The sequence below is a fragment of the Phyllobates terribilis genome, unplaced genomic scaffold (genome assembly GCF_046119375.1).
Source record: "Phyllobates terribilis strain yellow unplaced genomic scaffold, ASM4611937v1 Scaffold_102__1_contigs__length_5892047, whole genome shotgun sequence".
NCBI lineage: Eukaryota > Metazoa > Chordata > Amphibia > Anura > Dendrobatidae > Phyllobates > Phyllobates terribilis.
In genome coordinates, this window is record NW_027362862.1 from 5,278,693 (window position 1) to 5,305,337 (window position 26,645).

The window sequence follows — 26,645 nt, forward strand, 5'->3', positions numbered from 1 at the left end:
CCTTAATATTTAGTCGTTTTCAGCCAATTTTCTGGATTTTTGAAAATTTCACTTTTTTGTGAAAATATCCACTAAATGAGGGAATAATATGTGTGAGGGTACCCCAGGAGAGTTCCAAATGTGTGTGGGTAGAATATAAATCCCACGGGGATAAAATTGAAAAAAGTTGAAATTTTTTTTTTTTCGACTTAGTAATTTTTCCGGCGTTTATCAGACTTTCAGATAGGGGAAATGTCAGTGAGCGTTCCGATTTCAGTTCCAGAGCTATTCGCCCAATGAGTCCTTAATATTTAGTCGTTTTCAGCCAATTCTCTGGATTTTTGAAAATTTCACTTTTTTGTGAAAATATCTACTAAATGAGGGAATAATATGTGTGAGGGTACCCCAGGAGAGTTCCAAATGTGTGGGTAGAATATAAATCCCACGGGGATAAAATTGAAAAAAGTTGAAAAAATTTTTTTTTTAGACTTAGTAATTTTTCCGGCGTTTATCAGACTTTCAGATAGGGGAAATGTCAGTGAGCTTTCCGATTTCAGTTCCAGAGCGATTCGCCCAATGAGTCCTTAATATTTAGTCGTTTTCAGCCAATTTTCTGGATTTTTGAAAATTTCACTTTTTTGTGAAAATATCCACTAAATGAGGGAATAATATGTGTGAGGGTACCCCAGGAGAGTTCCAAATGTGTGTGGGTAGAATATAAATCCCACGGGGATAAAATTGAAAAAAGTTGAAAAAAATTTTTTTTTGGACTTAGTAATTTTTCCGCCGTTTATCAGACTTTCAGATAGGGGAAATGTCAGTGAGCATTCCGATTTCAGTTCCAGAGCGATTCGCCCAATGAGTCCTTCATATTTAGTCGTTTTCAGCCAATTTTCTGGATTTTTGAAAATTTCACTTTTTTGTGAAAATATCCACTAAATGAGGGAATAATATGTGTGAGGGTACCCCAGGAGAGTTCCAAATGTGTGTGGGTAGAATGTAAATCCCACGGGGATAAAATTGAAAAAAGTTGAAAAAAATTTTTTTTTGGACTTAGTCATTTTTCCGGCGTTTATCAGACTTTCAGATAGGGAAAATGTCAGTGAGCGTTCCGATTTCAGTTCCAGAGCGATTCGCCCAATGAGTCCTTAATATTTAGTCGTTTTCAGCCAATTTTCTGGATTTTTGAAAATTTCACTTTTTTGTGAAAATATCCACTAAATGAGGGAATAATATGTGTGAGGGTACCCCAGGAGAGTTCCAAATGTGTGTGGGTAGAATATAAATCCCACGGGGATAAAATTGAAAAAAGTTGCAAAAATTTTTTTTTTAGACTTAGTAATTTTTCCGGCGTTTATCAGACTTTCAGATAGGGGAAATGTCAGTGAGCTTTCCGATTTCAGTTCCAGAGCGATTCGCTCAATGAGTCCTTAATATTTAGTCGTTTTCAGCCAATTTTCTGGATTTTTGAAAATTTCACTTTTTTGTGAAAATATCTACTAAATGAGGGAATAATATGTGTGAGGGTACCCCAGGAGAGTTCCAAATGTGTGTGGGTAGAATATAAATCCCACGGGGATAAAATTGAAAAAAGTTGAAAAAAAATTTTTTTTGGACTTAGTAATTTTTCCGGCGTTTATCGGACTTTCAGATAGGGGAAATGTCAGTGAGCATTCCGATTTCAGTTCCAGAGCGATTCGCCCAATGAGTCCTTAATATTTAGTCGTTTTCAGCCAATTTTCTGGATTTTTGAAAATTTCACTTTTTTGTGAAAATATCCACTAAATGAGGGAATAATATGTGTGAGGGTACCCCATGAGAGTTCCAAATGTGTGTGTGTAGAATGTAAATCCCACGGGGATAAAATTGAAAAAAGTTGAAAAAAATTTTTTTTTGGACTTAGTAATTTTTCCGGCGTTTATCAGACTTTCAGATAGGGAAAATGTCAGTGAGCATTCCGATTTCAGTTCCAGAGCGATTCGCCCAATGAGTCCTTCATATTTAGTCGTTTTCAGCCAATTTTCTGGATTTTTAAAAATTTCACTTTTTTGTGAAAATATCAACTAAATGAGGGAATAATATGTGTGAGGGTACCCCAGGAGAGTTCCAAATGTGTGTGGGTAGAATATATATCCCACGGGGGTGAAATTGAAAAAAGTTGAAAAAAAATTTTTTTTGGACTTAGTAATTTTTCCAAAGTTTATCAGACTTTCAGATAGGGGAAATGTCAGTGAGCGTTCCGATTTCAGTTCCAGAGCGATTTGCCCAATGAGTCCTTGATATTTAGTCGTTTTCAGCCAATTTTCTGGATTTTTGAAAATTTCACTTTTTTGTGAAAATATCTACTAAATGAGGGAATAATATGTGTGAGGGTACCCCAGGAGAGTTCCAAATGTGTGTGGGTAGAATATAAATCCCACGGGGATAAAATTGAAAAAAGTTGAAAAAAATTTTTTTTTGGACTTAGTAATTTTTCCGGCGTTTATCAGACTTTCAGATAGGGGAAATGTCAGTGAGCATTCCGATTTCAGTTCCAGAGCGATTCGCCCAATGAGTCCTTAATATTTAGTCGTTTTCAGCCAATTTTCTGGATTTTTGAAAATTTCACTTTTTTGTGAAAATATCCACTAAATGAGGGAATAATATGTGTGAGGGTACCCCATGAGAGTTCCAAATGTGTGTGCGTAGAATGTAAATCCCACGGGGATAAAATTGAAAAAAGTTGAAAAAAATTTTTTTTTGGACTTAGTAATTTTTCCGGCGTTTATCAGACTTTCAGATAGGGGAAAATGTCAGTGAGCGTTCCGATTTCAGTTCCAGAGCGATTCGCCCAATGAGTCCTTAATATTTAGTCGTTTTCAGCCAATTTTCTGGATTTTTGAAAATTTCACTTTTTTGTGAAAATATCCACTAAATGAGGGAATAATATGTGTGAGGGTACCCCAGGAGAGTTCCAAATGTGTGTGGGTAGAATGTAAATCCCACGGGGATAAAATTGAAAAAAGTTGAAAAAATTTTTTTTTTTGGACTTAGTAATTTTTCCGGCGTTTATCAGACTTTCAGATAGGTAAAATGTCAGTGAGCATTCTGATTTCAATTCCAGAGTGATTCGCCCCATGAGTCCTTAATATTTAGTCGTTTTCAGCCAATTTTCTGGATTTTTGAAAATTTCACTTTTTTGTGAAAATATCCACTAAATGAGGGAATAATATGTGTGAGGGTACCCCAGGAGAGTTCCAAATGTGTGTGGGTAGAATATAAATCCCACGGGATAAAATTGAAAAAAGTTGAAAAAATTTTTATTTTGGACTTAGTAATTTTTCCGGCGTTTATCAGACTTTCAGATAGGGGAAATGTCAGTGAGCGTTCCGATTTCAGTTCCAGAGCGATTCGCCCAATGAGTCCTTGATATTTAGTCGTTTTAAGCCAATTTTCTGGATTTTTAAAAATTTCACTTTTTTGTGAAAATATCCACTAAATGAGGGAATAATATGTGTGAGGGTACACCAGGAGAATTCCAAATGTGTGTGGGTAGAATATATATCCCACGGGGGTGAAATTGAAAAAAGTTGAAAAAAATTTTTTTTGGACTTAGTAATTTTTCCAACGTTTATCAGACTTTCAGATAGGGAAAATGTCAGTGAGCATTCCGATTTCAGTTCCAGAGCGATTCGCCCAATGAGTCCTTCATATTTAGTCGTTTTCAGCCAATTTTCTGGATTTTTGAAAATTTCACTTTTTTGTGAAAATATCTACTAAATGAGGGAATAATATGTGTGAGGGTACCCCAGGAGAGTTCCAAATGTGTGTGGGTAGAATATAAATCCCACGGGGATAAAATTGAAAAAAGTTGAAAAAAATTTTTTTTTGGACTTAGTAATTTTTCCGGCGTTTATCAGACTTTCAGATAGGGGAAATGTCAGTGAGCATTCCGATTTCAGTTCCAGAGCGATTCGCCCAATGAGTCCTTAATATTTAGTCGTTTTCAGCCAATTTTCTGGATTTTTGAAAATTTCACTTTTTTGTGAAAATATCCACTAAATGAGGGAATAATATGTGTGAGGGTACCCCATGAGAGTTCCAAATGTGTGTGTGTAGAATGTAAATCCCACGGGGATAAAATTGAAAAAAGTTGAAAAAAATTTTTTTTTGGACTTAGTAATTTTTCTGGCGTTTATCAGACTTTCAGATAGGGAAAATGTCAGTGAGCATTCCGATTTCAGTTCCAGAGCGATTCGCCCAATGAGTCCTTCATATTTAGTCGTTTTCAGCCAATTTTCTGGATTTTTAAAAATTTCACTTTTTTGTGAAAATATCCACTAAATGAGGGAATAATATGTGTGAGGGTACCCCAGGAGAGTTCCAAATGTGTGTGGGTAGAATATATATCCCACGGGGGTGAAATTGAAAAAAGTTGAAAAAAAATTTTTTTTGGACTTAGTAATTTTTCCAACGTTTATCAGACTTTCAGATAGGGGAAATGTCAGTGAGCGTTCCGATTTCAGTTCCAGAGCGATTTGCCCAATGAGTCCTTGATATTTAGTCGTTTTCAGCCAATTTTCTGGATTTTTGAAAATTTCACTTTTTTGTGAAAATATCTACTAAATGAGGGAATAATATGTGTGAGGGTACCCCAGGAGAGTTCCAAATGTGTGTGGGTAGAATATAAATCCCACGGGGATAAAATTGAAAAAAGTTGAAAAAAATTTTTTTTTGGACTTAGTAATTTTTCCGGCGTTTATCAGACTTTCAGATAGGGGAAAAGTCAGTGAGCATTCCGATTTCAGTTCCAGAGCGATTCGCCCAATGAGTCCTTAATATTTAGTCGTTTTCAGCCAATTTTCTGGATTTTTGAAAATTTCACTTTTTTGTGAAAATATCCACTAAATGAGGGAATAATATGTGTGAGGGTACCCCATGAGAGTTCCAAATGTGTGTGCGTAGAATGTAAATCCCACGGGGATAAAATTGAAAAAAGTTGAAAAAAATTTTTTTTTGGACTTAGTAATTTTTCCGGCGTTTATCAGACTTTCAGATAGGGAAAATGTCAGTGAGCATTCCGATTTCAGTTCCAGAGCGATTCGCCCAATGAGTCCTTCATATTTAGTCGTTTTCAGCCAATTTTCTGGATTTTTAAAAATTTCACTTTTTTGTGAAAATATCAACTAAATGAGGGAATAATATGTGTGAGGGTACCCCAGGAGAGTTCCAAATGTGTGTGGGTAGAATATAAATCCCACGGGGATAAAATTGAAAAAAGTTGAAAATTTTTTTTTTTTCGACTTAGTAATTTTTCCGGCGTTTATCAGACTTTCAGATAGGGGAAATGTCAGTGAGCGTTCCGATTTCAGTTCCAGAGCGATTCGCCCAATGAGTCCTTGATATTTAGTCGTTTTCAGCCAATTTCCTGGATTTTTAAAAATTTCACTTTTTTGTGAAAATATCCACTAAATGAGGGAATAATATGTGTGAGGGTACCCCAGGAGAGTTCCAAATGTGTGTGGGTAGAATATATATCCCACTTGGGTGAAATTGAAAAAAGTTGAAAAAAATTTTTTTTTGGACTTAGTAATTTTTCCGGCGTTTATCAGACTTTCAGATAGGGGAAATGTCAGTGAGCTTTCCGATTTCAGTTCCAGAGCGATTCGCCCAATGAGTCCTTAATATTTAGTCGTTTTCAGCCAATTTTCTGGATTTTTGAAAATTTCACTTTTTTGTGAAAATATCTACTAAATGAGGGAATAATATGTGTGAGGGTACCCCAGGAGAGTTCCAAATGTGTGTGGGTAGAATATAAATCCCACGGGGATAAAATTGAAAAAAGTTGAAAAAAATTTTTTTTTGGACTTAGTAATTTTTCCGGCGTTTATCAGACTTTCAGATAGGGGAAATGTCAGTGAGCATTCCGATTTCAGTTCCAGAGCGATTCGCCCAATGAGTCCTTAATATTTAGTCGTTTTCAGCCAATTTTCTGGATTTTTGAAAATTTCACTTTTTTGTGAAAATATCCACTGAATGAGGGAATAATATGTGTGAGGGTACCCCATGAGAGTTCCAAATGTGTGTGGGTAGAATGTAAATCCCACGGGGATAAAATTGAAAAAAGTTGAAAAAAATTTTTTTTTGGACTTAGTAATTTTTCCGGCGTTTATCAGACTTTCAGATAGGGAAAATGTCAGTGAGCATTCCGATTTCAGTTCCAGAGCGATTCGCCCAATGAGTCCTTCATATTTAGTAGTTTTCAGCCAATTTTCTGGATTTTTGAAAATTTCACTTTTTTGTGAAAATATCCTCTAAATGAGGGAATAATATGTGTGAGGGTACCCCAGGAGAGTTCCAAATGTGTGTGGGTAGAACATAAATCCCACGGGGATAAAATTGAAAAAAGTTGTAAAAAATTTTTTTTTGGACTTAGTAATTTTTCCGGCGTTTATCAGACTTTCAGATAGGGAAAATGTCAGTGAGCATTCCGATTTCAATTCCAGAGCGATTCGCCCCATGAGTCCTTAATATTTAGTCGTTTTCAGCCAATTTTCTGGATTTTTGAAAATTTCACTTTTTTGTGAAAATATCCACTAAATGAGGGAATAATATGTGTGAGGGTACCCCAGGAGAGTTCCAAATGTGTGTGGGTAGAATATAAATCCCACGGGGATAAAATTGAAAAAAGTTGAAATTTTTTTTTTTTCGACTTAGTAATTTTTCCGGCGTTTATCAGACTTTCAGATAGGGGAAATGTCAGTGAGCGTTCCGCTTTCAGTTCCAGAGCGATTCGCCCAATGAGTCCTTAATATTTAGTCGTTTTCAGCCAATTCTCTGGATTTTTGAAAATTTCACTTTTTTGTGAAAATATCTACTAAATGAGGGAATAATATGTGTGAGGGTACCCCAGGAGAGTTCCAAATGTGTGGGTAGAATATAAATCCCACGGGGATAAAATTGAAAAAAGTTGAAAAAAATTTTTTTTTGGACTTAGTAATTTTTCCGGCGTTTATCAGACTTTCAGATAGGGAAAATGTCAGTGAGCGTTCCGATTTCAGTTCCAGAGCGATTCACCCAATGAGTCCTTCATATTTAGTCGTTTTCAGCCAATTTTCTGGATTTTTAAAAATTTCACTTTTTTGTGAAAATATCCACTAAATGAGGGAATAATATGTGTGAGGGTACCCCAGGAGAGTTCCAAATGTGTGTGGGTAGAATATATATCCCACGGGGGTGAAATTGAAAAAAGTTGAAAAAAAATTTTTTTTGGACTTAGTAATTTTTCCAACGTTTATCAGACTTTCAGATAGGGGAAATGTCAGTGAGCGTTCCGATTTCAGTTCCAGAGCGATTTGCCCAATGAGTCCTTGATATTTAGTCGTTTTCAGCCAATTTTCTGGATTTTTGAAAATTTCACTTTTTTGTGAAAATATCTACTAAATGAGGGAATAATATGTGTGAGGGTACCCCAGGAGAGTTCCAAATGTGTGGGTAGAATATAAATCCCACGGGGATAAAATTGAAAAAAGTTGAAAAAAATTTTTTTTTTGGACTTAGTAATTTTTCCGGCGTTTATCAGACTTTCAGATAGGGGAAATGTCAGTGAGCATTCCGATTTCAGTTCCAGAGCGATTCGCCCAATGAGTCCTTAATATTTAGTCGTTTTCAGCCAATTTTCTGGATTTTTGAAAATTTCACTTTTTTGTGAAAATATCCACTAAATGAGGGAATAATATGTGTGAGGGTACCCCATGAGAGTTCCAAATGTGTGTGCGTAGAATGTAAATCCCACGGGGATAAAATTGAAAAAAGTTGAAAAAAATTTTTTTTTGGACTTAGTAATTTTTCCGGCGTTTATCAGACTTTCAGATAGGGAAAATGTCAGTGAGCATTCCGATTTCAGTTCCAGAGCGATTCGCCCAATGAGTCCTTCATATTTAGTCGTTTTCAGCCAATTTTCTGGATTTTTAAAAATTTCACTTTTTTGTGAAAATATCAACTAAATGAGGGAATAATATGTGTGAGGGTACCCCAGGAGAGTTCCAAATGTGTGTGGGTAGAATATAAATCCCACGGGGATAAAATTGAAAAAAGTTGAAAATTTTTTTTTTTTCGACTTAGTAATTTTTCCGGCGTTTATCAGACTTTCAGATAGGGGAAATGTCAGTGAGCGTTCCGATTTCAGTTCCAGAGCGATTCGCCCAATGAGTCCTTGATATTTAGTCGTTTTCAGCCAATTTCCTGGATTTTTAAAAATTTCACTTTTTTGTGAAAATATCCACTAAATGAGGGAATAATATGTGTGAGGGTACCCCAGGAGAGTTCCAAATGTGTGTGGGTAGAATATATATCCCACTTGGGTGAAATTGAAAAAAGTTGAAAAAAATTTTTTTTTGGACTTAGTAATTTTTCCGGCGTTTATCAGACTTTCAGATAGGGGAAATGTCAGTGAGCTTTCCGATTTCAGTTCCAGAGCGATTCGCCCAATGAGTCCTTAATATTTAGTCGTTTTCAGCCAATTTTCTGGATTTTTGAAAATTTCACTTTTTTGTGAAAATATCTACTAAATGAGGGAATAATATGTGTGAGGGTACCCCAGGAGAGTTCCAAATGTGTGTGGGTAGAATATAAATCCCACGGGGATAAAATTGAAAAAAGTTGAAAAAAATTTTTTTTTGGACTTAGTAATTTTTCCGGCGTTTATCAGACTTTCAGATAGGGGAAATGTCAGTGAGCATTCCGATTTCAGTTCCAGAGCGATTCGCCCAATGAGTCCTTAATATTTAGTCGTTTTCAGCCAATTTTCTGGATTTTTGAAAATTTCACTTTTTTGTGAAAATATCCACTGAATGAGGGAATAATATGTGTGAGGGTACCCCATGAGAGTTCCAAATGTGTGTGGGTAGAATGTAAATCCCACGGGGATAAAATTGAAAAAAGTTGAAAAAAATTTTTTTTTGGACTTAGTAATTTTTCCGGCGTTTATCAGACTTTCAGATAGGGAAAATGTCAGTGAGCATTCCGATTTCAGTTCCAGAGCGATTCGCCCAATGAGTCCTTCATATTTAGTAGTTTTCAGCCAATTTTCTGGATTTTTGAAAATTTCACTTTTTTGTGAAAATATCCTCTAAATGAGGGAATAATATGTGTGAGGGTACCCCAGGAGAGTTCCAAATGTGTGTGGGTAGAACATAAATCCCACGGGGATAAAATTGAAAAAAGTTGTAAAAAATTTTTTTTTGGACTTAGTAATTTTTCCGGCGTTTATCAGACTTTCAGATAGGGAAAATGTCAGTGAGCATTCCGATTTCAATTCCAGAGCGATTCGCCCCATGAGTCCTTAATATTTAGTCGTTTTCAGCCAATTTTCTGGATTTTTGAAAATTTCACTTTTTTGTGAAAATATCCACTAAATGAGGGAATAATATGTGTGAGGGTACCCCAGGAGAGTTCCAAATGTGTGTGGGTAGAATATAAATCCCACGGGGATAAAATTGAAAAAAGTTGAAATTTTTTTTTTTTCGACTTAGTAATTTTTCCGGCGTTTATCAGACTTTCAGATAGGGGAAATGTCAGTGAGCGTTCCGCTTTCAGTTCCAGAGCGATTCGCCCAATGAGTCCTTAATATTTAGTCGTTTTCAGCCAATTCTCTGGATTTTTGAAAATTTCACTTTTTTGTGAAAATATCTACTAAATGAGGGAATAATATGTGTGAGGGTACCCCAGGAGAGTTCCAAATGTGTGGGTAGAATATAAATCCCACGGGGATAAAATTGAAAAAAGTTGAAAAAAATTTTTTTTTGGACTTAGTAATTTTTCCGGCGTTTATCAGACTTTCAGATAGGGAAAATGTCAGTGAGCGTTCCGATTTCAGTTCCAGAGCGATTCACCCAATGAGTCCTTAATATTTAGTCGTTTTCAGCCAATTTTCTGGATTTTTGAAAATTTCACTTTTTTGTGAAAATATCCACTAAATGAGGGAATAATATGTGTGAGGGTACCCCAGGAGAGTTCCAAATGTGTGTGGGTAGAATATAAATCCCACGGGGATAAAATTGAAAAAAGTTGAAAAAATTTTTTTTTTAGACTTAGTAATTTTTCCGGCGTTTATCAGACTTTCAGATAGGGGAAATGTCAGTGAGCATTACGATTTCAGTTCCAGAGCGATTCGCCCAATGAGTCCTTAATATTTAGTCGTTTTCAGCCAATTTTCTGGATTTTTGAAAATTTCACTTTTTTGTGAAAATATCCACTGAATGAGGGAATAATATGTGTGAGGGTACCCCATGAGAGTTCCAAATGTGTGTGGGTAGAATGTAAATCCCACGGGGATAAAATTGAAAAAAGTTGAAAAAAATTTTTTTTTGGACTTAGTAATTTTTCCGGCGTTTATCAGACTTTCAGATAGGGAAAATGTCAGTGAGCATTCCGATTTCAGTTCCAGAGCGATTCGCCCAATGAGTCCTTCATATTTAGTCGTTTTCAGCCAATTTTCTGGATTTTTGAAAATTTCACTTTTTTGTGAAAATATCCACTAAATGAGGGAATAATATGTGTGAGGGTACCCCAGGAGAGTTCCAAATGTGTGTGGGTAGAACATAAATCCCACGGGGATAAAATTGAAAAAAGTTGTAAAAAATTTTTTTTTGGACTTAGTAATTTTTCCGGCGTTTATCAGACTTTCAGATAGGGAAAATGTCAGTGAGCATTCCGATTTCAATTCCAGAGCGATTCGCCCCATGAGTCCTTAATATTTAGTCGTTTTCAGCCAATTTTCTGGATTTTTGAAAATTTCACTTTTTTGTGAAAATATCCACTAAATGAGGGAATAATATGTGTGAGGGTACCCCAGGAGAGTTCCAAATGTGTGTGGGTAGAACATAAATCCCACGGGGATAAAATTGAAAAAAGTTGTAAAAAATTTTTTTTTGGACTTAGTAATTTTTCCGGCGTTTATCAGACTTTCAGATAGGGAAAATGTCAGTGAGCATTCCGATTTCAATTCCAGAGCGATTCGCCCCATGAGTCCTTAATATTTAGTCGTTTTCAGCCAATTTTCTGGATTTTTGAAAATTTCACTTTTTTGTGAAAATATCCACTAAATGAGGGAATAATATGTGTGAGGGTACCCCAGGAGAGTTCCAAATGTGTGTGGGTAGAATATAAATCCCACGGGGATAAAATTGAAAAAAGTTGAAATTTTTTTTTTTTCGACTTAGTAATTTTTCCGGCGTTTATCAGACTTTCAGATAGGGGAAATGTCAGTGAGCGTTCCGCTTTCAGTTCCAGAGCGATTCGCCCAATGAGTCCTTAATATTTAGGCGTTTTCAGCCAATTCTCTGGATTTTTGAAAATTTCACTTTTTTGTGAAAATATCTACTAAATGAGGGAATAATATGTGTGAGGGTACCCCAGGAGAGTTCCAAATGTGTGGGTAGAATATAAATCCCACGGGGATAAAATTGAAAAAAGTTGAAAAAAATTTTTTTTTGGACTTAGTAATTTTTCCGGCGTTTATCAGACTTTCAGATAGGGAAAATGTCAGTGAGCGTTCCGATTTCAGTTCCAGAGCGATTCACCCAATGAGTCCTTAATATTTAGTCGTTTTCAGCCAATTTTCTGGATTTTTGAAAATTTCACTTTTTTGTGAAAATATCCACTAAATGAGGGAATAATATGTGTGAGGGTACCCCAGGAGAGTTCCAAATGTGTGTGGGTAGAATATAAATCCCACGGGGATAAAATTGAAAAAAGTTGAAAAAATTTTTTTTTTAGACTTAGTAATTTTTCCGGCGTTTATCAGACTTTCAGATAGGGGAAATGTCAGTGAGCATTACGATTTCAGTTCCAGAGCGATTCGCCCAATGAGTCCTTAATATTTAGTCGTTTTCAGCCAATTTTCTGGATTTTTGAAAATTTCACTTTTTTGTGAAAATATCCACTGAATGAGGGAATAATATGTGTGAGGGTACCCCATGAGAGTTCCAAATGTGTGTGGGTAGAATGTAAATCCCACGGGGATAAAATTGAAAAAAGTTGAAAAAAATTTTTTTTTGGACTTAGTAATTTTTCCGGCGTTTATCAGACTTTCAGATAGGGAAAATGTCAGTGAGCATTCCGATTTCAGTTCCAGAGCGATTCGCCCAATGAGTCCTTCATATTTAGTCGTTTTCAGCCAATTTTCTGGATTTTTGAAAATTTCACTTTTTTGTGAAAATATCCACTAAATGAGGGAATAATATGTGTGAGGGTACCCCAGGAGAGTTCCAAATGTGTGTGGGTAGAACATAAATCCCACGGGGATAAAATTGAAAAAAGTTGTAAAAAATTTTTTTTTGGACTTAGTAATTTTTCCGGCGTTTATCAGACTTTCAGATAGGGAAAATGTCAGTGAGCATTCCGATTTCAATTCCAGAGCGATTCGCCCCATGAGTCCTTAATATTTAGTCGTTTTCAGCCAATTTTCTGGATTTTTGAAAATTTCACTTTTTTGTGAAAATATCCACTAAATGAGGGAATAATATGTGTGAGGGTACCCCAGGAGAGTTCCAAATGTGTGTGGGTAGAATAGAAATCCCACGGGGATAAAATTGAAAAAAGTTGAAATTTTTTTTTTATCGACTTAGTAATTTTTCTGGCGTTTATCAGACTTTCAGATAGGGGAAATGTCAGTGAGCATTCCGATTTCAGTTCCAGAGCGATTCGCCCAATGAGTCCTTAATATTTAGTCGTTTTCAGCCAATTCTCTGGATTTTTGAAAATTTCACTTTTTTGTGAAAATATCTACTAAATGAGGGAATAATATGTGTGAGGGTACCCCAGGAGAGTTCCAAATGTGTGGGTAGAATATAAATCCCACGGGGATAAAATTGAAAAAAGTTGAAAAAAATTTTTTTTTGGACTTAGTAATTTTTCCGGCGTTTATCAGACTTTCAGATAGGGAAAATGTCAGTGAGCGTTCCGATTTCAGTTCCAGAGCGATTCACCCAATGAGTCCTTAATATTTAGTCGTTTTCAGCCAATTTTCTGGATTTTTGAAAATTTCACTTTTTTGTGAAAATATCCACTAAATGAGGGAATAATATGTGTGAGGGTACCCCAGGAGAGTTCCAAATGTGTGTGGGTAGAATATAAATCCCACGGGGATAAAATTGAAAAAAGTTGAAAAAATTTTTTTTTTAGACTTAGTAATTTTTCCGGCGTTTATCAGACTTTCAGATAGGGGAAATGTCAGTGAGCATTACGATTTCAGTTCCAGAGCGATTCGCCCAATGAGTCCTTAATATTTAGTCGTTTTCAGCCAATTTTCTGGATTTTTGAAAATTTCACTTTTTTGTGAAAATATCCACTGAATGAGGGAATAATATGTGTGAGGGTACCCCATGAGAGTTCCAAATGTGTGTGGGTAGAATGTAAATCCCACGGGGATAAAATTGAAAAAAGTTGAAAAAAATTTTTTTTTGGACTTAGTAATTTTTCCGGCGTTTATCAGACTTTCAGATAGGGAAAATGTCAGTGAGCATTCCGATTTCAGTTCCAGAGCGATTCGCCCAATGAGTCCTTCATATTTAGTCGTTTTCAGCCAATTTTCTGGATTTTTGAAAATTTCACTTTTTTGTGAAAATATCCACTAAATGAGGGAATAATATGTGTGAGGGTACCCCAGGAGAGTTCCAAATGTGTGTGGGTAGAACATAAATCCCACGGGGATAAAATTGAAAAAAGTTGTAAAAAATTTTTTTTTGGACTTAGTAATTTTTCCGGCGTTTATCAGACTTTCAGATAGGGAAAATGTCAGTGAGCATTCCGATTTCAATTCCAGAGCGATTCGCCCCATGAGTCCTTAATATTTAGTCGTTTTCAGCCAATTTTCTGGATTTTTGAAAATTTCACTTTTTTGTGAAAATATCCACTAAATGAGGGAATAATATGTGTGAGGGTACCCCAGGAGAGTTCCAAATGTGTGTGGGTAGAACATAAATCCCACGGGGATAAAATTGAAAAAAGTTGTAAAAAATTTTTTTTTGGACTTAGTAATTTTTCCGGCGTTTATCAGACTTTCAGATAGGGAAAATGTCAGTGAGCATTCCGATTTCAATTCCAGAGCGATTCGCCCCATGAGTCCTTAATATTTAGTCGTTTTCAGCCAATTTTCTGGATTTTTGAAAATTTCACTTTTTTGTGAAAATATCCACTAAATGAGGGAATAATATGTGTGAGGGTACCCCAGGAGAGTTCCAAATGTGTGTGGGTAGAATATAAATCCCACGGGGATAAAATTGAAAAAAGTTGAAATTTTTTTTTTTTCGACTTAGTAATTTTTCCGGCGTTTATCAGACTTTCAGATAGGGGAAATGTCAGTGAGCGTTCCGCTTTCAGTTCCAGAGCGATTCGCCCAATGAGTCCTTAATATTTAGGCGTTTTCAGCCAATTCTCTGGATTTTTGAAAATTTCACTTTTTTGTGAAAATATCTACTAAATGAGGGAATAATATGTGTGAGGGTACCCCAGGAGAGTTCCAAATGTGTGGGTAGAATATAAATCCCACGGGGATAAAATTGAAAAAAGTTGAAAAAAATTTTTTTTTGGACTTAGTAATTTTTCCGGCGTTTATCAGACTTTCAGATAGGGAAAATGTCAGTGAGCGTTCCGATTTCAGTTCCAGAGCGATTCACCCAATGAGTCCTTAATATTTAGTCGTTTTCAGCCAATTTTCTGGATTTTTGAAAATTTCACTTTTTTGTGAAAATATCCACTAAATGAGGGAATAATATGTGTGAGGGTACCCCAGGAGAGTTCCAAATGTGTGTGGGTAGAATATAAATCCCACGGGGATAAAATTGAAAAAAGTTGAAAAAATTTTTTTTTTAGACTTAGTAATTTTTCCGGCGTTTATCAGACTTTCAGATAGGGGAAATGTCAGTGAGCATTACGATTTCAGTTCCAGAGCGATTCGCCCAATGAGTCCTTAATATTTAGTCGTTTTCAGCCAATTTTCTGGATTTTTGAAAATTTCACTTTTTTGTGAAAATATCCACTGAATGAGGGAATAATATGTGTGAGGGTACCCCATGAGAGTTCCAAATGTGTGTGGGTAGAATGTAAATCCCACGGGGATAAAATTGAAAAAAGTTGAAAAAAATTTTTTTTTGGACTTAGTAATTTTTCCGGCGTTTATCAGACTTTCAGATAGGGAAAATGTCAGTGAGCATTCCGATTTCAGTTCCAGAGCGATTCGCCCAATGAGTCCTTCATATTTAGTCGTTTTCAGCCAATTTTCTGGATTTTTGAAAATTTCACTTTTTTGTGAAAATATCCACTAAATGAGGGAATAATATGTGTGAGGGTACCCCAGGAGAGTTCCAAATGTGTGTGGGTAGAACATAAATCCCACGGGGATAAAATTGAAAAAAGTTGTAAAAAATTTTTTTTTGGACTTAGTAATTTTTCCGGCGTTTATCAGACTTTCAGATAGGGAAAATGTCAGTGAGCATTCCGATTTCAATTCCAGAGCGATTCGCCCCATGAGTCCTTAATATTTAGTCGTTTTCAGCCAATTTTCTGGATTTTTGAAAATTTCACTTTTTTGTGAAAATATCCACTAAATGAGGGAATAATATGTGTGAGGGTACCCCAGGAGAGTTCCAAATGTGTGTGGGTAGAATAGAAATCCCACGGGGATAAAATTGAAAAAAGTTGAAATTTTTTTTTTATCGACTTAGTAATTTTTCTGGCGTTTATCAGACTTTCAGATAGGGGAAATGTCAGTGAGCATTCCGATTTCAGTTCCAGAGCGATTCGCCCAATGAGTCCTTAATATTTAGTCGTTTTCAGCCAATTCTCTGGATTTTTGAAAATTTCACTTTTTTGTGAAAATATCTACTAAATGAGGGAATAATATGTGTGAGGGTACCCCAGGAGAGTTCCAAATGTGTGGGTAGAATATAAATCCCACGGGGATAAAATTGAAAAAAGTTGAAAAAAATTTTTTTTTGGACTTAGTAATTTTTCCGGCGTTTATCAGACTTTCAGATAGGGGAAATGTCATTGAGCGTTCTGATTTCAGTTCCAGAGCGATTCGCCCAATGAGTCTTTAATATTTAGTCGTTTTCAGCCAATTTTCTGGATTTTTCAAAATTTCACTTTTTTGTGAAAATATCCACTAAATGAGGGAATAATATGTGTGAGGGTACCCCAGGAGAGTTCCAAATGTGTGTGGGTAGAATATAAATCCCACGGGGATAAAATTGAAAAAAGTTGAAAAATTTTTTTTTTTCGACTTAGTAATTTTTCCGGCGTTTATCAGACTTTCAGATAGGGGAAAATGTCAGTGAGCGTTCCGATTTCAGTTCCAGAGCGATTCGCCCAATGAGTCTTTAATATTTAGTCGTTTTCAGCCAATTTTCTGGATTTTTGAAAATTTCACTTTTTTGTGAAAATATCTACTAAATGAGGGAATAATATGTGTGAGGGTACCCCAGGAGAGTTCCAAATGAGTGGGTAGAATATAAATCCCACGGGGATGAAATTGAAAAAAGTTGAAAAAAAATTTTTTTTGGACTTAGTAATTTTTCCAGCGTTTATCAGACTTTCAGATAGGGGAAATGTCAGTGAGCGTTCTGATTTCAGTTCCAGAGCGATTCGCCCAATGAGTCCGTAATATTTAGTCGTTTTCAGCCAATTTTCTGGATTTTTGAAAATTTCACTTTTTTGTGAAAATATCCACTAAATGAGGGAATAATATGTGTGAGGGTACCCCAGGAGAGTTCCAAATGTGTGTGGGTAGAATATAAATCCCACGGGGATAAAATTGAAAAAAGTTGAAAAAAATTTTTTTTTGGACTTAGTAATTTTTCCGGTGTTTATCAGACTTTCAGATAGGGGAAATGTCAGTGAGCGTTCTGATTTCAGTTCCAGAGCGATTCGCCCAATGAGTCCTTAATATTTAGTCGTTTTCAGCCAATTTTCTGGATTTTTGAAAATTTCACTTTTTTGTGAAAATATCCACTAAATGAGGGAATAATATGTGTGAGGGTACCCCAGGAGAGTTCCAAATGTGTGTGGGTAGAATGTAAATCCCACGGGGATAAAATTGAAAAAAGTTGAAAAAAATTATTTTTTGGACTTAGTAATTTTTCCGGCGTTTATCAGACTTTCAGATAGGGAAAATGTCAGTGAGCATTCCGATTTCAATTCCAGAGCGATTCGCCCCATGAGTCCTTAATATTTAGTCGTTTTCAGCCAATTTTCTGGATTTTTGAAAATTTCACTTTTTTGTGAAAATATCCACTAAATGAGGGAATAATATGTGTGAGGGTACCCCAGGAGAGTTCCAAATGTGTGTGGGTAGAATATAAATCCCACGGGGATAAAATTGAAAAAAGTTGAAAAATTTTTTTTTTTCGACTTAGTAATTTTTCCGGCGTTTATCAGACTTTCAGATAGGGGAAAATGTCAGTGAGCGTTCCGATTTCAGTTCCAGAGCGATTCGCCCAATGAGTCCTTAATATTTAGTCGTTTTCAGCCAATTTTCTGGATATTTGAAAATTTCACTTTTTTGTGAAAATATCCACTAAATGAGGGAATAATATGTGTGAGGGTACCCCAGGAGAGTTCCAAATGTGTGTGGGTAGAATATATATCCCACGGGGGTGAAATTGAAAAAAGTAGAAAAAAATTTTTTTTTGGACTTAGTAATTTTTCCAACGTTTATCAGACTTTCAGATAGGGAAAATGTCAGTGAGCATTCCGATTTCAGTTCCAGAGCGATTCGCCCAATGAGTCCTTAATATTTAGTCGTTTTCAGCCAATTTTCTGGATTTTTCAAAATTTCACTTTTTTGTGAAAATATCCACTAAATGAGGGAATAATATGTGTGAGGGTACCCCAGGAGAGTTCCAAATGTGTGTGGGTAGAATATAAATCCCACGGGGATAAAATTGAAAAAAGTTGAAAAATTTTTTTTTTTCGACTTAGTAATTTTTCCCGCGTTTATCAGACTTTCAGATCGGGGAAATGTCAGTGAGCATTCCGATTTCAGTTCCAGAGCGATTCGCCCAATGAGTCCTTAATATTTAGTCGTTTTCAGCCAATTTTCTGGATTTTTGAAAATTTCACTTTTTTGTGAAAATATCCACTAAATGAGGGAATAATATGTGTGAGGGTACCCCAGGAGAGTTCCAAATGTGTGTGGGTAGAATGTAAATCCCACGGGGATAAAATTGAAAAAAGTTGAAAAAAATTATTTTTTGGACTTAGTAATTTTTCTGGCGTTTATCAGACTTTCAGATAGGGAAAATGTCAATGAGCATTCCGATTTCAATTCCAGAGCGATTCGCCCCATGAGTCCTTAATATTTAGTCGTTTTCAGCCAATTTTCTGGATTTTTGAAAATTTCACTTTTTTGTGAAAATATCCACTAAATGAGGGAATAATATGTGTGAGGGTACCCCAGGAGAGTTCCAAATGTGTGTGGGTAGAATGTAAATCCCACGGGGATAAAATTGAAAAAAGTTGAAAAAATTTTTTTTTTTGGACTTAGTAATTTTTCCGGCGTTTATCAGACTTTCAGATAGGTAAAATGTCAGTGAGCATTCCGATTTCAATTCCAGAGTGATTCGCCCCATGAGTCCTTAATATTTAGTCGTTTTCAGCCAATTTTCTGGATTTTTGAAAATTTCACTTTTTTGTGAAAATATCCACTAAATGAGGGAATAATATGTGTGAGGGTACCCCAGGAGAGTTCCAAATGTGTGTGGGTAGAATATAAATCCCACGGGGATGAAATTGAAAAAAGTTGAAAAAAATTTTTTTTTGGACTTAGTAATTTTTCCGGCGTTTATCAGACTTTCAGATAGGGGAAATGTCAGTGAGCGTTCTGATTTCAGTTCCAGAGCGATTCGCCCAATGAGTCCTTAATATTTAGTCGTTTTCAGCCAATTTTCTGGATTTTTGAAAATTTCACTTTTTTGTGAAAATATCCACTAAATGAGGGAATAATATGTGTGAGGGTACCCCAGGAGAGTTCCAAATGTGTGTGGGTAGAATATAAATCCCACGGGGATAAAATTGAAAAAAGTTGAAAAATTTTTTTTTTTCGACTTAGTAATTTTTCCGGCGTTTATCAGACTTTCAGATAGGGGAAATGTCAGTGAGCGTTCCGATTTCAGTTCCAGAGCGATTCGCCGAATGAGTCCTTGATATTTAGTCGTTTTCAGCCAATTTTCTGGATTTTTAAAAATTTCACTTTTTTGTGAAAATATCCACTAAATGAGGGAATAATATGTGTGAGGGTACACCAGGAGAGTTCCAAATGTGTGTGGGTAGAATATAAATCCCACGGGGATAAAATTGAAAAAAGTTGAAAAAAATTATTTTTTGGACTTAGTAATTTTTCCGGCGTTTATCAGACTTTCAGATAGGGAAAATGTCAGTGAGCTTTCCGATTTCAGTTCCAGAGCGATTCGCCCAATGAGTCCTTAATATTTAGTCGTTTTCAGCCAATTTTCTGGATTTTTGAAAATTTCACTTTTTTGTGAAAATATCTACTAAATGAGGGAATAATATGTGTGAGGGTACCCCAGGAGAGTTCCAAATGTGTGTGGGTAGAATATAAATCCCACGGGGATAAAATTGAAAAAAGTTGAAAAAAATTTTTTTTTGGACTTAGTAATTTTTCCGGCGTTTATCAGACTTTCAGATAGGGGAAATGTCAGTGAGCATTCCGATTTCAGTTCCAGAGCGATTCGCCCAATGAGTCCTTAATATTTAGTCGTTTTCAGCCAATTTTCTGGATTTTTGAAAATTTCACTTTTTTGTGAAAATATCCACTGAATGAGGGAATAATATGTGTGAGGGTACCCCATGAGAGTTCCAAATGTGTGTGGGTAGAATGTAAATCCCACGGGGATAAAATTGAAAAAAGTTGAAAAAAATTTTTTTTTGGACTTAGTAATTTTTCCGGCGTTTATCAGACTTTCAGATAGGGAAAATGTCAGTGAGCATTCCGATTTCAGTTCCAGAGCGATTCGCCCAATGAGTCCTTCATATTTAGTAGTTTTCAGCCAATTTTCTGGATTTTTGAAAATTTCACTTTTTTGTGAAAATATCCTCTAAATGAGGGAATAATATGTGTGAGGGTACCCCAGGAGAGTTCCAAATGTGTGTGGGTAGAACATAAATCCCACGGGGATAAAATTGAAAAAAGTTGTAAAAAATTTTTTTTTGGACTTAGTAATTTTTCCGGCGTTTATCAGACTTTCAGATAGGGAAAATGTCAGTGAGCATTCCGATTTCAATTCCAGAGCGATTCGCCCCATGAGTCCTTAATATTTAGTCGTTTTCAGCCAATTTTCTGGATTTTTGAAAATTTCACTTTTTTGTGAAAATATCCACTAAATGAGGGAATAATATGTGTGAGGGTACCCCAGGAGAGTTCCAAATGTGTGTGGGTAGAATATAAATCCCACGGGGATAAAATTGAAAAAAGTTGAAATTTTTTTTTTTTCGACTTAGTAATTTTTCCGGCGTTTATCAGACTTTCAGATAGGGGAAATGTCAGTGAGCGTTCCGCTTTCAGTTCCAGAGCGATTCGCCCAATGAGTCCTTAATATTTAGTCGTTTTCAGCCAATTCTCTGGATTTTTGAAAATTTCACTTTTTTGTGAAAATATCTACTAAATGAGGGAATAATATGTGTGAGGGTACCCCAGGAGAGTTCCAAATGTGTGGGTAGAATATAAATCCCACGGGGATAAAATTGAAAAAAGTTGAAAAAAATTTTTTTTTGGACTTAGTAATTTTTCCGGCGTTTATCAGACTTTCAGATAGGGAAAATGTCAGTGAGCGTTCCGATTTCAGTTCCAGAGCGATTCACCCAATGAGTCCTTAATATTTAGTCGTTTTCAGCCAATTTTCTGGATTTTTGAAAATTTCACTTTTTTGTGAAAATATCCACTAAATGAGGGAATAATATGTGTGAGGGTACCCCAGGAGAGTTCCAAATGTGTGTGGGTAGAATATAAATCCCACGGGGATAAAATTGAAAAAAGTTGAAAAAATTTTTTTTTTAGACTTAGTAATTTTTCCGGCGTTTATCAGACTTTCAGATAGGGGAAATGTCAGTGAGCATTACGATTTCAGTTCCAGAGCGATTCGCCCAATGAGTCCTTAATATTTAGTCGTTTTCAGCCAATTTTCTGGATTTTTGAAAATTTCACTTTTTTGTGAAAATATCCACTGAATGAGGGAATAATATGTGTGAGGGTACCCCATGAGAGTTCCAAATGTGTGTGGGTAGAATGTAAATCCCACGGGGATAAAATTGAAAAAAGTTGAAAAAAATTTTTTTTTGGACTTAGTAATTTTTCCGGCGTTTATCAGACTTTCAGATAGGGAAAATGTCAGTGAGCATTCCGATTTCAGTTCCAGAGCGATTCGCCCAATGAGTCCTTCATATTTAGTCGTTTTCAGCCAATTTTCTGGATTTTTGAAAATTTCACTTTTTTGTGAAAATATCCACTAAATGAGGGAATAATATGTGTGAGGGTACCCCAGGAGAGTTCCAAATGTGTGTGGGTAGAACATAAATCCCACGGGGATAAAATTGAAAAAAGTTGTAAAAAATTTTTTTTTGGACTTAGTAATTTTTCCGGCGTTTATCAGACTTTCAGATAGGGAAAATGTCAGTGAGCATTCCGATTTCAATTCCAGAGCGATTCGCCCCATGAGTCCTTAATATTTAGTCGTTTTCAGCCAATTTTCTGGATTTTTGAAAATTTCACTTTTTTGTGAAAATATCCACTAAATGAGGGAATAATATGTGTGAGGGTACCCCAGGAGAGTTCCAAATGTGTGTGGGTAGAATAGAAATCCCACGGGGATAAAATTGAAAAAAGTTGAAATTTTTTTTTTATCGACTTAGTAATTTTTCTGGCGTTTATCAGACTTTCAGATAGGGAAAATGTCAGTGAGCATTCCGATTTCAATTCCAGAGCGATTCGCCCAATGAGTCTTTAATATTTAGTCGTTTTCAGCCAATTTTCTGGATTTTTCAAAATTTCACTTTTTTGTGAAAATATCCACTAAATGAGGGAATAATATGTGTGAGGGTACCCCAGGAGAGTTCCAAATGTGTGTGGGTAGAATATAAATCCCACGGGGATAAAATTGAAAAAAGTTGAAAAATTTTTTTTTTTCGACTTAGTAATTTTTCCGGCGTTTATCAGACTTTCAGATAGGGGAAAATGTCAGTGAGCGTTCCGATTTCAGTTCCAGAGCGATTCGCCCAATGAGTCTTTAATATTTAGTCGTTTTCAGCCAATTTTCTGGATTTTTGAAAATTTCACTTTTTTGTGAAAATATCTACTAAATGAGGGAATAATATGTGTGAGGGTACCCCAGGAGAGTTCCAAATGAGTGGGTAGAATATAAATCCCACGGGGATGAAATTGAAAAAAGTTGAAAAAAAATTTTTTTTGGACTTAGTAATTTTTCCAGCGTTTATCAGACTTTCAGATAGGGGAAATGTCAGTGAGCGTTCTGATTTCAGTTCCAGAGCGATTCGCCCAATGAGTCCGTAATATTTAGTCGTTTTCAGCCAATTTTCTGGATTTTTGAAAATTTCACTTTTTTGTGAAAATATCCACTAAATGAGGGAATAATATGTGTGAGGGTACCCCAGGAGAGTTCCAAATGTGTGTGGGTAGAATATAAATCCCACGGGGATAAAATTGAAAAAAGTTGAAAAAATTTTTTTTTTCGACTTAGTAATTTTTCCGGCGTTTATCAGACTTTCAGATAGGGGAAATGTCAGTGAGCGTTCCGATTTCAGTTCCAGAGCGATTCGCCCAATGAGTCCTTGATATTTAGTCGTTTTCAGCCAATTTTCTGGATTTTTCAAAATTTCACTTTTTTGTGAAAATATCCACTAAATGAGGGAATAATATGTGTGAGGGTACCCCAGGAGAGTTCCAAATGTGTGTGGGTAGAATATAAATCCCACGGGGATAAAATTGAAAAAAGTTGAAAAAAATTTTTTTTTGGACTTAGTAATTTTTCCGGTGTTTATCAGACTTTCAGATAGGGGAAATGTCAGTGAGCGTTCTGATTTCAGTTCCAGAGCGATTCGCCCAATGAGTCCTTAATATTTAGTCGTTTTCAGCCAATTTTCTGGATTTTTGAAAATTTCACTTTTTTGTGAAAATATCCACTAAATGAGGGAATAATATGTGTGAGGGTACCCCAGGAGAGTTCCAAATGTGTGTGGGTAGAATGTAAATCCCACGGGGATAAAATTGAAAAAAGTTGAAAAAAATTATTTTTTGGACTTAGTAATTTTTCCGGCGTTTATCAGACTTTCAGATAGGGAAAATGTCAGTGAGCATTCCGATTTCAATTCCAGAGCGATTCGCCCCATGAGTCCTTAATATTTAGTCGTTTTCAGCCAATTTTCTGGATTTTTGAAAATTTCACTTTTTTGTGAAAATATCCACTAAATGAGGGAATAATATGTGTGAGGGTACCCCAGGAGAGTTCCAAATGTGTGTGGGTAGAATATAAATCCCACGGGGATAAAATTGAAAAAAGTTGAAAAATTTTTTTTTTTCGACTTAGTAATTTTTCCGGCGTTTATCAGACTTTCAGATAGGGGAAAATGTCAGTGAGCGTTCCGATTTCAGTTCCAGAGCGATTCGCCCAATGAGTCCTTAATATTTAGTCGTTTTCAGCCAATTTTCTGGATATTTGAAAATTTCACTTTTTTGTGAAAATATCCACTAAATGAGGGAATAATATGTGTGAGGGTACCCCAGGAGAGTTCCAAATGTGTGTTGGTAGAATATATATCCCACGGGGGTGAAATTGAAAAAAGTAGAAAAAAATTTTTTTTTGGACTTAGTAATTTTTCCAACGTTTATCAGACTTTCAGATAGGGAAAATGTCAGTGAGCATTCCGATTTCAGTTCCAGAGCGATTCGCCCAATGAGTCCTTAATATTTAGTCGTTTTCAGCCAATTTTCTGGATTTTTCAAAATTTCACTTTTTTGTGAAAATATCCACTAAATGAGGGAATAATATGTGTGAGGGTACCCCAGGAGAGTTCCAAATGTGTGTGGGTAGAATATAAATCCCACGGGGATAAAATTGAAAAAAGTTGAAAAATTTTTTTTTTTCGACTTAGTAATTTTTCCCGCGTTTATCAGACTTTCAGATCGGGGAAATGTCAGTGAGCATTCCGATTTCAGTTCCAGAGCGATTCGCCCAATGAGTCCTTAATATTTAGTCGTTTTCAGCCAATTTTCTGGATTTTTGAAAATTTCACTTTTTTGTGAAAATATCCACTAAATGAGGGAATAATATGTGTGAGGGTACCCCAGGAGAGTTCCAAATGTGTGTGGGTAGAATGTAAATCCCACGGGGATAAAATTGAAAAAAGTTGAAAAAAATTATTTTTTGGACTTAGTAATTTTTCCGGCGTTTATCAGACTTTCAGATAGGGAAAATGTCAATGAGCATTCCGATTTCAATTCCAGAGCGATTCGCCCCATGAGTCCTTAATATTTAGTCGTTTTCAGCCAATTTTCTGGATTTTTGAAAATTTCACTTTTTTGTGAAAATATCCACTAAATGAGGGAATAATATGTGTGAGGGTACCCCAGGAGAGTTCCAAATGTGTGTGGGTAGAATGTAAATCCCACGGGGATAAAATTGAAAAAAGTTGAAAAAATTTTTTTTTTTGGACTTAGTAATTTTTCCGGCGTTTATCAGACTTTCAGATAGGTAAAATGTCAGTGAGCATTCCGATTTCAATTCCAGAGTGATTCGCCCCATGAGTCCTTAATATTTAGTCGTTTTCAGCCAATTTTCTGGATTTTTGAAAATTTCACTTTTTTGTGAAAATATCCACTAAATGAGGGAATAATATGTGTGAGGGTACCCCAGGAGAGTTCCAAATGTGTGTGGGTAGAATATAAATCCCACGGGGATGAAATTGAAAAAAGTTGAAAAAAATTTTTTTTTGGACTTAGTAATTTTTCCGGCGTTTATCAGACTTTCAGATAGGGGAAATGTCAGTGAGCGTTCTGATTTCAGTTCCAGAGCGATTCGCCCAATGAGTCCTTAATATTTAGTCGTTTTCAGCCAATTTTCTGGATTTTTGAAAATTTCACTTTTTTGTGAAAATATCCACTAAATGAGGGAATAATATGTGTGAGGGTACCCCAGGAGAGTTCCAAATGTGTGTGGGTAGAATATAAATCCCACGGGGATAAAATTGAAAAAAGTTGAAAAATTTTTTTTTTTCGACTTAGTAATTTTTCCGGCGTTTATCAGACTTTCAGATAGGGGAAATGTCAGTGAGCGTTCCGATTTCAGTTCCAGAGCGATTCGCCGAATGAGTCCTTGATATTTAGTCGTTTTCAGCCAATTTTCTGGATTTTTAAAAATTTCACTTTTTTGTGAAAATATCCACTAAATGAGGGAATAATATGTGTGAGGGTACCCCAGGAGAGTTCCAAATGTGTGTGGGTAGAATATAAATCCCACGGGGATAAAATTGAAAAAAGTTGAAAAAAATTATTTTTTGGACTTAGTAATTTTTCCGGCGTTTATCAGACTTTCAGATAGGGAAAATGTCAGTGAGCATTCCGATTTCAATTCCAGAGCGATTCGCCCCATGAGTCCTTAATATTTAGTCGTTTTCAGCCAATTTTCTGGATTTTTCAAAATTTCACTTTTTTGTGAAAATATCCACTAAATGAGGGAATAATATGTGTGAGGGTACCCCAGGAGAGTTCCAAATGTGTGTGGGTAGAATATAAATCCCACGGGGATAAAATTGAAAAAAGTTGAAAAATTTTTTTTTTTCGACTTAGTAATTTTTCCGGCGTTTATCAGACTTTCAGATAGGGGAAAATGTCAGTGAGCGTTCCGATTTCAGTTCCAGAGCGATTCGCCCAATGAGTCCTTAATATTTAGTCGTTTTCAGCCAATTTTCTGGATTTTTGAAAATTTCACTTTTTTGTGAAAATATCTACTAAATGAGGGAATAATATGTGTGAGGGTACCCCAGGAGAGTTCCAAATGTGTGTGGGTAGAATATATATCCCACTTGGGTGAAATTGAAAAAAGTTGAAAAAAATTTTTTTTTGGACTTAGTAATTTTTCCGGCGTTTATCAGACTTTCAGATAGGGGAAATGTCAGTGAGCGTTCTGATTTCAGTTCCAGAGCGATTTGCCCAATGAGTCCTTAATATTTAGTCGTTTTCAGCCAATTTTCTGGATTTTTGAAAATTTCACTTTTTTGTGAAAATATCCACTAAATGAGGGAATAATATGTGTGAGGGTACCCCAGGAGAGTTCCAAATGTGTGTGGGTAGAATGTAAATCCCACGGGGATAAAATTGAAAAAAGTTGAAAAAAATTATTTTTTGGACTTAGTAATTTTTCCGGCGTTTATCAGACTTTCAGATAGGGAAAATGTCAGTGAGCATTCCGATTTCAATTCCAGAGCGATTCGCCCCATGAGTCCTTAATATTTAGTCGTTTTCAGCCAATTTTCTGGATTTTTGAAAATTTCACTTTTTTGTGAAAATATCCACTAAATGAGGGAATAATATGTGTGAGGGTACCCCAGGAGAGTTCCAAATGTGTGTGGGTAGAATATAAATCCCACGGGATAAAATTGAA